The sequence below is a fragment of the Equus caballus genome, chromosome 21 (genome assembly GCF_041296265.1).
Source record: "Equus caballus isolate H_3958 breed thoroughbred chromosome 21, TB-T2T, whole genome shotgun sequence".
Lineage (NCBI taxonomy): Eukaryota > Metazoa > Chordata > Mammalia > Perissodactyla > Equidae > Equus > Equus caballus.
Window position 1 is genome coordinate 12373944 of NC_091704.1, and position 12306 is coordinate 12386249.

General features: G+C 37.3%; 1 protein-coding gene and 1 pseudogene across 1 annotated transcript in view; one reads left to right on the forward strand and one right to left on the reverse strand.

Moving 5' to 3' along the window:
* Nucleotides 1-4394, reverse strand: part of LOC138919977 (ATP-binding cassette sub-family D member 2-like) — a 129993-nt gene extending 125599 nt beyond the window's left edge. The window contains exons 1-2 of the mRNA XM_070246836.1: nt 4256-4394; nt 1726-1829 (exon numbers count right to left, since the gene is read on the reverse strand). The gene's annotated coding sequence lies outside the window, so the exon portion shown is untranslated. The remainder of the gene's footprint in view (nt 1-1725; nt 1830-4255) is intronic.
* A 45-nt stretch (nt 4395-4439) lies between these two features.
* LOC138919743 (regulator of DNA class I crossover intermediates 1-like) overlaps nt 4440-12306 on the forward strand; it is a 72475-nt pseudogene continuing 64608 nt past the window's right edge.

Consider the following 12306-nt stretch of genomic DNA (forward strand, 5'->3'; position numbering starts at 1 on the left):
GCTAGGGAGATGAGGGAGGAGGGGCAAGAGGACCAACATGAAATGAATGTGAAAAGGATATGGAATGAATGTGAAAGGGTATGGACTGAATCTGAAAGGGAGAGAGAGGAAAGAGACAAGCGGGAGGGACACTGGAGAAAGCAAACTATCAAATACTTAGATCTGTTTTTCAGTCCCATTTTATTTTATTTTTTCTGCCTGTGTTTCTCATGAAGTCCCAGAATCTATCAGACAAGTCGTAATTGAGGGCATATTTTGTAAATAAATAGGAGAGAAGTCTTCTGCATTATAGAAAATAGTTCTTTGCTATATCTCCATCTCTATGTTTACTTGTCCTTACAATAAAAATCTTCCAGCCCCACAACTGCTATTTTTAGCAATGGAGATCTGATGCACTGGTATTTATTTACAAGGTGACTATTGAATAAAAAAGAGCAGTGTTTCACTTCTACCACCCTCTTGCGTCCTTTAGATAGTTGTTACTTGGAGGTGTGTGACTTTATAACCTAAAGTTAACCATTTGGGAATCCAACTGGAGTTAGATGGTGGAAATAGCTTCTCTGGGACCTTTTTTGAGAGTTCTTTGTCTTTTGCAAACTTTTGTTTTGCTTGTTTTGTTTAGGCTTAGAGATAATCTATTGGCTACTTCCCACTTTGGTTATTTGATTCAAACAAAGAGTGTTAAAAAAATTTTCCCTACATCCCTAATAGAGGACTTAAACTGCTAAACAGTCAAGCAAAATTCTGCATACTTTTAAATATGTAAAATGTTTAGGTAAGGATGAGTGTGTTTTCGAATATGCAAAAGCATTTTTGCTTCCCCACACCCACCACCCCCCACAACATACATACACATTTCTAGTCAACTGGAAGCCTGGGAAGATATGCATTAAATTAGAACAGAGGTTGGCAAATTATAACCCAACCAGTGGGCCAAATTTGGCCTGCCACCTATTTTTTTATGGCCCTTGAGATAAGAACAGTTTTTACATTTTAAAATGGTTGAAAACACATCACAAGAATAATAATATTTTGTGGTGCATGAAAATTACATGAAATTTTTATTTCAGTGTCCATAAATAAAGTTTTATTGGAACACAGCCACACCCATTTATTTATTTACTTATTTTCTATGGCTTGCAAGCCACAGAGCCAGAGCTGGATAGATGAAACAGAGCCTAAAATATTCACTATCTGGCCCTCTTCAGAAGAAGTTTGCCAACCCTTGTGCTAGAATATAAAACCTGTTTCAGTGTTGAATGATCTTCATTATTCAGTTTACTGTGAATAAAGAACTATTCTCCTTTTCATAAGTAACAATAGCCTTAAACTTTTAAAACTCCTTTCCCATGTACCTATATGAATTTCAAGAATCATCACAGGTCTCTTTTCATTTGTTTGCATTCAATTCAGCAGACTGACTAATACATGAGTGGCAAATTCATGCAAATTTCTTTTATAGCTGACCATATTAGCAGCACAATCTATCATTCATTCCATTGAGACTTTCTAAGTCTGTATGTAGAGATCATAGTGTTATAGTGGTTATTTTCAAAATCTTTTATTCCTAATCTCACGTTTCTCACGTGTCAAAGTAAGGATCTCTTACCCTTATAAACTTTAATTCTTTATGTCACATCTCCTGACTGTGATAAGACAGGTGGAGGGCCAGGGTAAACTTAGCTGGGGGTGATAGGAGGATGTTCAGCCAGGCAGAACACTTACACAGAGGGTTACGCCGGTCAGCAAGCAGCTGGCAGTCGAGGCAAGTGGCCTGCATCACTGGCATAGGACAGCCACATCAGGGGAGGAGCAGGGCAGTGGGAAATCTAGAAGCAAAGAAGGTTAGAGATCAAATCAGGCCTGCACTTAGTTGTAGGTAGGTCAGTTTATCAACTGATAATGAAGCTAGGGTATAGGAACAAGCTTTTATTGGCTTGAGTGAAAGACTTGTTAGAATGAGGAAAATAATCAAGATAGAAAGACAGAAATTTGGTTACCGGAATTGTGGTGCAGGGAAGGTTGGAGGCCAGTTACTAGAACTGGGGAAAAGGTTAATGTGAGATTTGACCTAATGATGAGCCACTTAAGTACAGATGTAACTATCACCATTTTAATTCCACTCCCACCCTTCACTCTACCCTACCCCCAAGAGTCAGGGTTGGTCCTAGCATCTGAGACCAAGCTCAAGACTTCAGGGAAGGCAGAGGAAGAATTCAAGATGATAGGAAAACAGATACATAATTCCAGTTGGAAATATATGGTATTTAAGTAAGAAACTAAGAATGTCAAGATACTTCTTTCATTTTTTATATTGCCATGCAATTAAAGCAGAAAGAATGCTAATTTAGTTTGAATTTCAAACTAGGTGAGAAAAAAAGAGTGAAAAAAAGTCACTTGTTACTATAGTAAACATAATTCAGCCTAATTTCCACTCAATCTTCTCAACTTTACATGTGTTTACATGGGAAAGCATTAAAATTTTTCTTAAGAGAGGAGAAATAATCTTAAAAAAAGATCTTGAAAATGAATGAAAGTTAAAAAATAAGCAATAATTATCAAATTACTCTGTTCTCAAGTGTGATACTCTCAATGTCAGTGTCACAGTGGACATTACCAACAACCATGGAAGAGCAGGATTAAATAGACTTTATATATATATTAGAGACTATATATATACACATATATTAGGAAAACTACATGCTTTCTAAACAGTAAAACATCAGAAATAAATTTTTATAATAAAGAGACCTACATATATAAGTATATGAATAAAAATGTATAATGTAGATAATATGTATTATGTGTTTAGATAGTAAATCACCAGAGAGTAAATAATTTTTAGCAGTAAAGACAAATTAAGGTTTAAGATTTGGGATGCATTTCCTTCTCAGCAAATGCTAAGTAGTATTTTATCTGTGCTGTATTCCTTTCTTGAACTGTTTCCTGACCCGAGATTACCTAATTGCCCTACTGGCCCTAAAATAGCACAGCATTTGACTCATTATCTACCAGTCATGCTAGCCTTATTCATGTGAGCCACAAACACAATGAAGATGAGATCTTAGGTCAATATTTCATCTGTTACAAATAACCACCTAATAACTGGTTCATAATGAAATGTCTTTTGCTGTGAAGGAAAACCCAGCAAATATCTTGTCTGAGGATGTATCTCATAGATTAATCTTTCCTTAGCCTAATTGACCACTTCCACTGCCTCTCTGTGACTGGAAGGAAAGGAGTGACTCTAGTCAGAGAGAAGACACGGTTCTATCCAGCTCCCACTTCTTGACTCTTCTCAACAGATTGGTCAACCTGTCCTTTATGTCTCTACCTATAGAATATATTTTAAAAGGTCAGTCAATCCTCTATAAAATTATTTTCCCCTTCTAGTTAATTTAGTTAATTTGTACCTGTTTCAAAATGTTGAAAGTAGGAAAGGCTAACGCACTGGGCCATTGCTTCTGACTCGACTGTATGGTTTAGTTACTGAAAAACGATGAGCTACTCCATGACGAAGACTAATTTGTTCTGAAATGCTATACTCACTTGGTTTAATTCAAACCAATGATAGATATACTTTGGTGAATTTTTGTGACAAAAATCAGTATTTCTATGATTAAACGATGTCTACCAGGGCACATAATCCTATTTTAGGCAACTATATTTTAGGCACTATTTCCCAATGAGTTAACAGAAAATCTATCATATTTGAAAATGAGAGGTTGCCCAGATTAAAAATCTGGAAAACAATCATGACAATTGGGGAAAAAAAACCATTTTGTGCATTTGTTTGGTACAGGAGATTTCTAGTTTCTAACCAAAATATCATAGAACAGTGTGTAAGATAAACATTTTGTGAGGATATACAAACATAACACAGAAACGATCACTAAAATCCAACTTTCGTTTTGAGATTTTTTTCGGTAAGGTGTTTAAAGTCTTTGGGTCTTTACAGCTAAACCCAGTTTTGATCAAGCTCTCTAAGAAACCCACAAAATGGTAAGTTACTACAGCGCAATATTTCTAATAAACAACTGTGTACTGAATATTGAAACTGCACGTGAAAGATATTTAAAGGATTTGGATGTGGAGTGATGTGGGAATGGAAACATCATCTTGAGGATTACGGATCCATATCTTTGTTCTTGCCTTCTTTTTCTCCCCTCAGTCTGTTCTTTGACCTAAAAAGAAAAAGGCTGAGACCTACACCAAAGTAAATAAAACTATGGTGGGGGTGGTTTGAAACACTAACCCTGCGGCCACAGCCCGACACTTGATTTCTTGAGGGTTCCTTCGCCCGACCGGTTGAAACTGCTGTGTTCTTCCTCCTTCGGACGCGCTGCTTTCCCACGGCGTCCCCTGCGGCCCTATCAGGACAGCGTCGCCGCAGAAACCGCAGAGGCTGCCGGGAGACGCGGAAGGAGCCTAACCAGGCCGCAAAGGCTGTAGGGAGGCTGGGCTATAGGTCCGTGGGCCGGAGAGGAGCGGGCTGAAACCGAGGAAGCTGTGGCTTAGCCCTGAACGGAGCCGTCTGAAGTGCAGCTGTCAGAACCCCAGTGTCTTCTCAGAAGTTTTGGGGAGATGAACTGGGTCGGGGGCTCCAGGTGAGTCGTGCTGCTGGAGCTTGAGACTGTAGCCTTGCGTCCCTGGACGTGCATTCCCGTCATGGCGCCTCTTTCCTAGGCCTCGGAGGGGAGGGCACAGCCTTGCCTGGGGGCAACTTGCTAGGAGAGGTCTTTTAATCTTCCCCAAGCCGGGGGACCCTAGCGCCATGTCTCTGCTCTTAAACCGAAAGCAGCTCAGCTTTTCCCCCACTGTCTTTCCAAAAGCTTCACATGTGGGGCCCGCCGTGGGTGAGGTTCTCTGCTCTCCCTCCCCCGCCTCCCGGGTCCTCCTCCTCTAATGAGACCTCTGAGCAGCTGAGCCCTCTTCTCGCCCCTGCTTCTCCCTTTTTGAAGGGATTTCTTTGCGTCAATATATCGTCTTTGCACAAATTTGTAAGGCGTTATGGAAGAGGCCATTCCCTGCTGCCCTTAAATCCATTGGTGGGGGCTCGTATCCACCATAAATCCAATTTAGTTTGTTTTTGCAAGGGAGGGAAAGTGAAGCGTTTTTTGCTTTAACTTACAAGAGAATTTGCAATTTGTTTTGTATTTAGAATTGATCACATAAAGGAGGATGAGTTGACAATTTAGCTTTATGTAACCTGTTCATTGCTGTTGACCTTCAAGTCCACTAGGATGGAAATCATGTGGGCCTGTAATTTCGTTTGATCAAATTCCCTGACGAAAAGAATTGTTTTGATTGAAACATTAAGCCATTAAATACAATTTTTGTCACAAGTAGACCCAGGACAGTGATGATATGGTTAGAATATAACACATTTAAATTATTAGGAATTTTATAAGAGGAAAGACAGCTTTTGTGTTCAAGTATTGTAACGATGTCTGATAATTTTAGCAATAGCATTTATCCTGTTGAAGATATGTTAGCATCGTATTTTAGAAGTTTATCTGATTTATTCCTAGCTAATGTTCTAGCATCATGCTTCCACTTTGGAGAAAAGTGAAAACTCACTTACAAACGTCACACAATTTAGTTGATACATGATTATAATTTGATGTTTTTGAATTCTTTAAAATGTGAATATTAAATGAGATAGAAAATCATCTTACAAACGCTTAAGCAGTATTAAAATATAGGTGCTATTATTATTCTGTCATATAACTTCTGGTTATTCAGGGAGTAGTATTTTGGTTGCTAGTGGGAGGATGCAAAAGCAATGTACTGCAGGAAACGTGTAGTCTAGGATTGTGTTTCTCAAAATGAGGTAGTGCTGCACCTGGAGATATTAGGTACCAGGGGGTTAAGAAACCACAGAAGAAACGTGACACATCTCCCTGGAGCATCAGTTTTATTCACAGATCGGAGGAAAATATATTTTTTAATTTAAGTAAACATGGATATGTTATAGAGTAAAAGGCAAAACTTGTGTGAAGTTGTAAGAGAAAATATGGAATTTTAAATAAATTTTCTTGGGGAGGTTGGGCTCGTTAGGGTCAAACTCCAGATTGGTAATGAAAAAATGAGTGTCTCCACTTTGTACTATCCCAGCAAACAAAGGTAGACAAGATTAGTTGATCATGGCGCTCTGACCATGAGGCCGTAAGGGCCTCAGAATCTGAGACAGTGCTTAGTAATCACTAGCAGTTGATTGGAGCTGCTATAGAGTAGAAGTTTTAATCCTTGTCTCAGACCATCCTTGAGTACTTGTTTATTTCCCTCTGTTGTAGGATTAGTTTTTGTTTGAAAATTTTGAGAACTGTTAGGAACTTAAAATACAGACGAGTAACTAGAGAACATTTACAAAGCTCTCTCAGAGCTGCTCCATCAGAGAATTCGGCATTAATTAATTCAACAAATACGTTTTTACTTGCCTCCCTGTTTAGGGCATTGTCAGGCTGTATAGTGGGATTCAAAAGAGAAAAAGATAAAACTTTGGACCACAAAAAGAATTTATGGTAGAATGGTGAGATTTGAATTAGGTGAATGATTTTAAGACTAGATAGTTAAATGGTACTTAATATATAACAAGTGCTGTTCTAAGAACTTTTTGTATATTAGCTCATTTACTCTTAAGAAGAACCCTATGAGGTATGTACAAATGTTATCCTCATTTTACTGATAGGGAAACTGAGGCACTGTTAATGTTAAGTGGCTTGCCCAAGGTCACCCAGCTAATCAATGACAGTTATTTGAGAACCATATGCTTAATGGCTATGCTGTGCTATGCAGTGTAGAAATACGAGTATTGTGAAAGTGGCACATGTAGAGGGCTATGGATATTTAGAGAACAGAGAAATTACCTTAAACCTTGAAGGATAACAGTGTTGCACAGAACAAGCGCTACAGAGAAACAATGAAACACAGGTTCTTAAAAGCTGAAAAGGAAGTGAGATAAATAATTATCAAATTGGAGACCTAGTTTTTACCAAGGCTTCTTAGAAGAGATGGGTTGGGAGGGCAGTATTAAAGAACCTGAAAGGATTATTTGGCAGACAGTAGATTGGTCTGCATTAAGACAGGAAAACACTTGCAAAGAGGCTTTATACCTTTTTTCCAAGGAAATGAATGAAGCAGGCTACAGCAAGTTTATATTTTGGTTGTAGCAACCTGATTGTATACACTAAATCAAACCAGGGTATTCTTGTTGTGTATTATAGGGACCTGATATACAGTTTAATTGCGGAATCATTTGATAGGAGCGTCTTTACAATTGCAAAGGTCTTTGCAAGTTTTCTTGGCATAAAAGAAACTTGGCATTTAACTTTTTGCTGCTCTTCTGTTTGGGGAGTCTACCAGTCACATGTAAGATTTTTTTTTGTGAGGGAAGGGACTGGTGGCTAGGGAAGAAATAAGCTTTCCTTATTTTGATTTTTAAATTACTTGGTTTGGCTTTAGTGTTATGCTTTGTGGACGTCTTTGAAGATATAACATTTCATTTCAAACAAAGTCTCATTTAGGGTAAAGAGATTTGGTCTAAGCTGAAACTAATTGACATATCTATGATAGCAGTTCCCAGTCTACTTCCCTGAAACTTGCTAATCAGCCATAATGTCAGATTTTCCAATTTAATGGGTTCTTTCTTTTTTTCCTAAAATTATATTCTTTTTTTGACTTAAAATGCCCCTCCCATTTTAAGTCCTTTCTTTTTTTCTCCCCCTGCTTTTTCTTCCCAAATCCCCCCAGTACATATTTTAGTTGGGGCATGTGGGACGCCACCTCAGTGTGACCTGATGAGCGGTGCCATGTCCACGCCCGGGATCTGAACCAGTGAAACGCTGGGCCACCTAAGCAGAGGACGCGAACTTAACCACTCGGCCACGGGGCTGGTCCCAAGTCCTTTCTTGACAAAATTAAAAATATGAATCATTTGTCAGTCTTACCAATTAAATAATTTTTTTTTTTTTAGTTGTCTGGGAATCATTGACCTAGAACTCTAATCTTTGTTTTGTACTTTTACGTCAGCACTGAGACCCTGTGTTTTCCTAGTCACATTGAGTTGTAAATTTGAAAGAGGACAGGTATAAGCACTGATCTTTTTAATTTGGAAAAGATTCTCTTTTATTTTCAGTATTTGGTGATTGACGACTTGTTTCACCAAATTCATAGCCACCTCAGACATGAAGGTGGTAGTAAGAGAAGAGAGAAAGGAGAAGATAAAGATGTGACCAGTCTTTGGGCCTCGATATGCTATTCAGAATGGGATCAACTATAGATCTGAAATACAGCACTATACATTCAGTGTAAGAAGACTTTTTGTTTTAATTGGAGGAGGTTTATTTCTATAACTTAGATTGAAGAATGCAACCCGTGTCATAAGAAGGCACAGATAAAATCCTGTTTGAATTTAGGTGAAGGAGAGGTTTGCATTTGTAAATGTAGGCCTAGAATATTCACCTGTGCAAAGTATTTAGTGAGTGCTATGTACCAGGCACTGTGCCAGGTCAGAGTATAAAGTAACTGAAATTTAGTCTCTTTCTGAGAGATTTATAGCTTATTGGGGGGGGGGGAATATGACATTCCATAAAGTTTGAAAATGTTGAAAGATCAGGGGCCAGAATATATGATTTAAAAAAAACAGTGTGAACAATAGTAGAACATAGGAAAGTTTTAGCTGAGAGTTTGGCAAATCAGAAACAAGGCTAAAGGAAAGTTTGATGGAGAAAAAGAATAAAATAAATGTTATGTAAATAGTTGGAGATAAGATTACTTATTTAAATACTTAAAAATGTGTATATGTGTCTGCGTGATGGTGAGGTTGAAAACCAGACTGAGAAGTTGAAATTTGATCTGTTGGATATTGAGGAGTCATTCAAATTCAGAAGTACCACAGTGAAAGTAGTATTCTATGACTGTTTGTTTGTGGTGCTAGTGGTGTGTAGTTTGGAATATAGTGGTGAAAGACTCCAAGACAGTGATACCAGTTAGGATTCTTCTGGGGAAAAATAATGAATACTATTTTTCCATTTTCTTGTATGACTATATATTTTCCAGATCAAATCAAAACCAGTCCTAGGGCTGGCGCGGTGGCCGAGTGGTTAAGTTCGTGCGCTCTGCTTCGGCGGCCCGGGGTTTCACCAGTTCGAATCCTGGGCGCGGACATAGCACTGCTCATCAGACTATGCTGAGGTGGTGTCCCACATGCCACAGCTGGAAGGACCCACAACTAAAAATACACAACGATGTACTGGGGGACTTTGGGAGAAAAAGGAAAAATAAAATCTTTAAAAACAAAACAACCCCCAAAAAAGCAAGCAAAAAAACCAGTCCTATGTGAATTTGGGTTAATTATTAAACCTCTCTGTATAGGAGCAGATCAGGTTGTGAGGGACCTTCATAATGGAGAAAAGAATACAAAATTGTGACTACAAAATTAGGTATAGGGCTTGGAAGGGGAATATGCAGATGAAGGGCTCTGAACTTAAGTTTAATTAGCTTTACAATAAATTCTCTTTACTGTGAATTAGCCTCTCTCCCTGCATCTCTTTCTTCATCTGTTAAATGGGGATAACACTTAAATGTACGGTGAACATCATCCCAGTTTGCCTAGGACAGTCATGGTTTATGCCTGTGATCCTAGTGGCACGCCCAGTTTAGCATTTGTTTTCGGAGTTTTTGTTTTTTAATTAAATATAAGCTACCATTAATGGTTCCGTTAAAATGAACCCAGATAGATTCAGTGAACATCCTTTTTTTTATTTTAACCTCTGCCATGGTCTGTATTAGTGCATGAGCAACGTGTGCGGTGAAGAACGTTCTCACTTTAACATGTGGTTAAATCTGAAGACATCCAATGATAACCCAGGCCTGGCACTTTCCAGATAGAAAGTAACTAACAGCTTCTTTTAAAGATAGCATGAAGGGCACTTGCTGATAAAGTGTGCTGAGACATGAGTGGCTGGGTACAACTAACTTGCTGGATGGGATGGGAGAAGTATTTAATGCTGCTGTCTCTGCTAGCCACTTGTACCAGCTAGTTGTAACATTGCATTCTAAGGTCTGAGAGATTTGTATAGCCGCCATGCCTGGGAGTGGGGTCAATAGGAAACATGGAAAATTTTAGATGAGGTGTAAGTGAAATATTTGCTAGGAATAGAGGCTAATCAGTCCTGTCAGAGTGCCTACAAAGAGTAGTAGGAATGTTGTTGCTACAGTGGTTTTGTCAACAACCGTTTCCTTTTTCATAGTGTTTAGTAATGCTTTTGTAACCTTTTGGCAGCAGGGAGCTCAAATAAAGGAAAATTAATGCTTAATGATAAATACTGATGTTTTGTTTTTCATTTGAGTTGATGAATCTATAACTAGTACACAAAATGTTTGCCAGCATTTAGCATCTCTCATGGTCACATGACAATCTGAATGCCCAAATCTGCTGAAAAAGCATCAGGAGTTACTTTCAGATTTGGTAGTTATTTTAAGGAGATTATAGCTGCAGACAATAGTTTGACGCATGTAACTGCAGAACATTAAAGATAAAATTATTTCTGCAATGATAATATAAATAGAAATTTGATGGATCATAGCATCTTGGGTAAAACAGGACTCTTACTAAATTATGTAACCTGTGTAGCCAAGATACACTTGGAATTGGTTGTAGTTCATGTATATTTCACAGTTGTAGTCAAAGAGGCTTGATATTTTACTGAACAAAGCTACAGTTGTCAAAATTTTCATTTTTTTATATGCACAGTTAATGTAACTGAATTACACTGTTTTTGAGACAATACTGATGTTGAATCCAAAAAAGAATACTTTGGCGTGTTGTTATAAGCTTGCTTTCTTTGTTGCCTTTTATTAATTGGATTTCATAAACATTTGACTCTTTGAAGAGTTACTTGATAAATCAATCTATGTATCCTGCATTGTTATTGAACATTTTTGCAAGCAAGTCCTCTAAATTTTGATGACATTTTATTCAAAAACAGTTGAAAATATTTATTCAAAATATCCCATAAATGGAGTGAAAAACTTCAACTTTAGAAGCTTTTAGTGAATTATAATTGTTGAAATAAAGTTTTTAAGATTTAATTGTGAATAACCTGAAATACACATCTGTGTTGGGCTATCATTCACAATCTAAGATCTCTGCCATTGTATGACCCAGGAGATGGCTGTTCATGTTTATCATTACAGCCTGTAACTATGAAACAATATTTTCCATGTGAAAGTACTATAAGAATTCAATCTCTAAGAACTTATTTTAATTAGGCTCTGTATTCTGAATATTAGGTGGATTTCTGCCTCATCGATTGACACTTTTTTTCTCAATACCGTACCTTTTGTAATTCATATTACTCTAAAAACTTTTTCTTGTATTGCAAGAGAAGAATTTATATGAAAGCCATAGCATTCTAATGTATATCATTACTATTCCTGACACATCAGGTGGACCTGCTTTAGTTTTGTGGAAAACCAACCTAAGTACTTTTTCTAGGCTAGTTACTGTCCTGAATCTTAATAAGTCTGCTAGCTAACAATGTTAACATTATGATGTCTTAGGTTAATATTAATTTCACTGTGACACAAGCCATAAAATAATTTTTTCAATTGTTAGTTATTGCTTTATTAATTTTGTTTACATTTTTCACTTTGAATCACACTTAAGATGTTATTACAAGATTGTAACAATCTGGAAACGGTTTCTTTTGCATGGCACCTCGCCACTAAAAAGATAAACTAAGCAGAAAAATAAAAAGCAAAACAAAATAAACAAAAAAGAAAATTCAAGACTAGCTGACAGTTAAGATATGTGACACCCATAGTATTTAATCCCTAATGTAGTTTCAACATCTCCTGCGTACTCCATGTAAAATGTACGTTCGTGTTGTTCTTGATGTTTCCTTGACCACATTACTGCCTGTCTTTTTTTTTTTTAAAGAAAGTATTTCTTTAGCGTTTTCCTTTAAATCTTTGCTTACTAGAAAGAATGGCAAGGGGCAGAATGCCCTGTTATATTTTTGTAGTCAGTATGGTTTTATTTCTTCCTTTCTCTCTCTCTTCTTTCCTTCTCCCCTTCCCTCCCTTCTCTTCTCTTCTTTCCCTTTCTTAACCTCTTTACACTTCTCTATTTTACTTTATTCTTTCTATCTTAATGAAGAATAAGGTAGTGTAATCTATATCCCTGCTTCCCACAATTGATAACTTGTGGAGTGTTCTATGAAGAAGTTATGGCCTTTTGATTTTATTTTCAGTATGTAGCTATAATGGCAACTAATATTGTTCACTTAAACTTTTACTGAA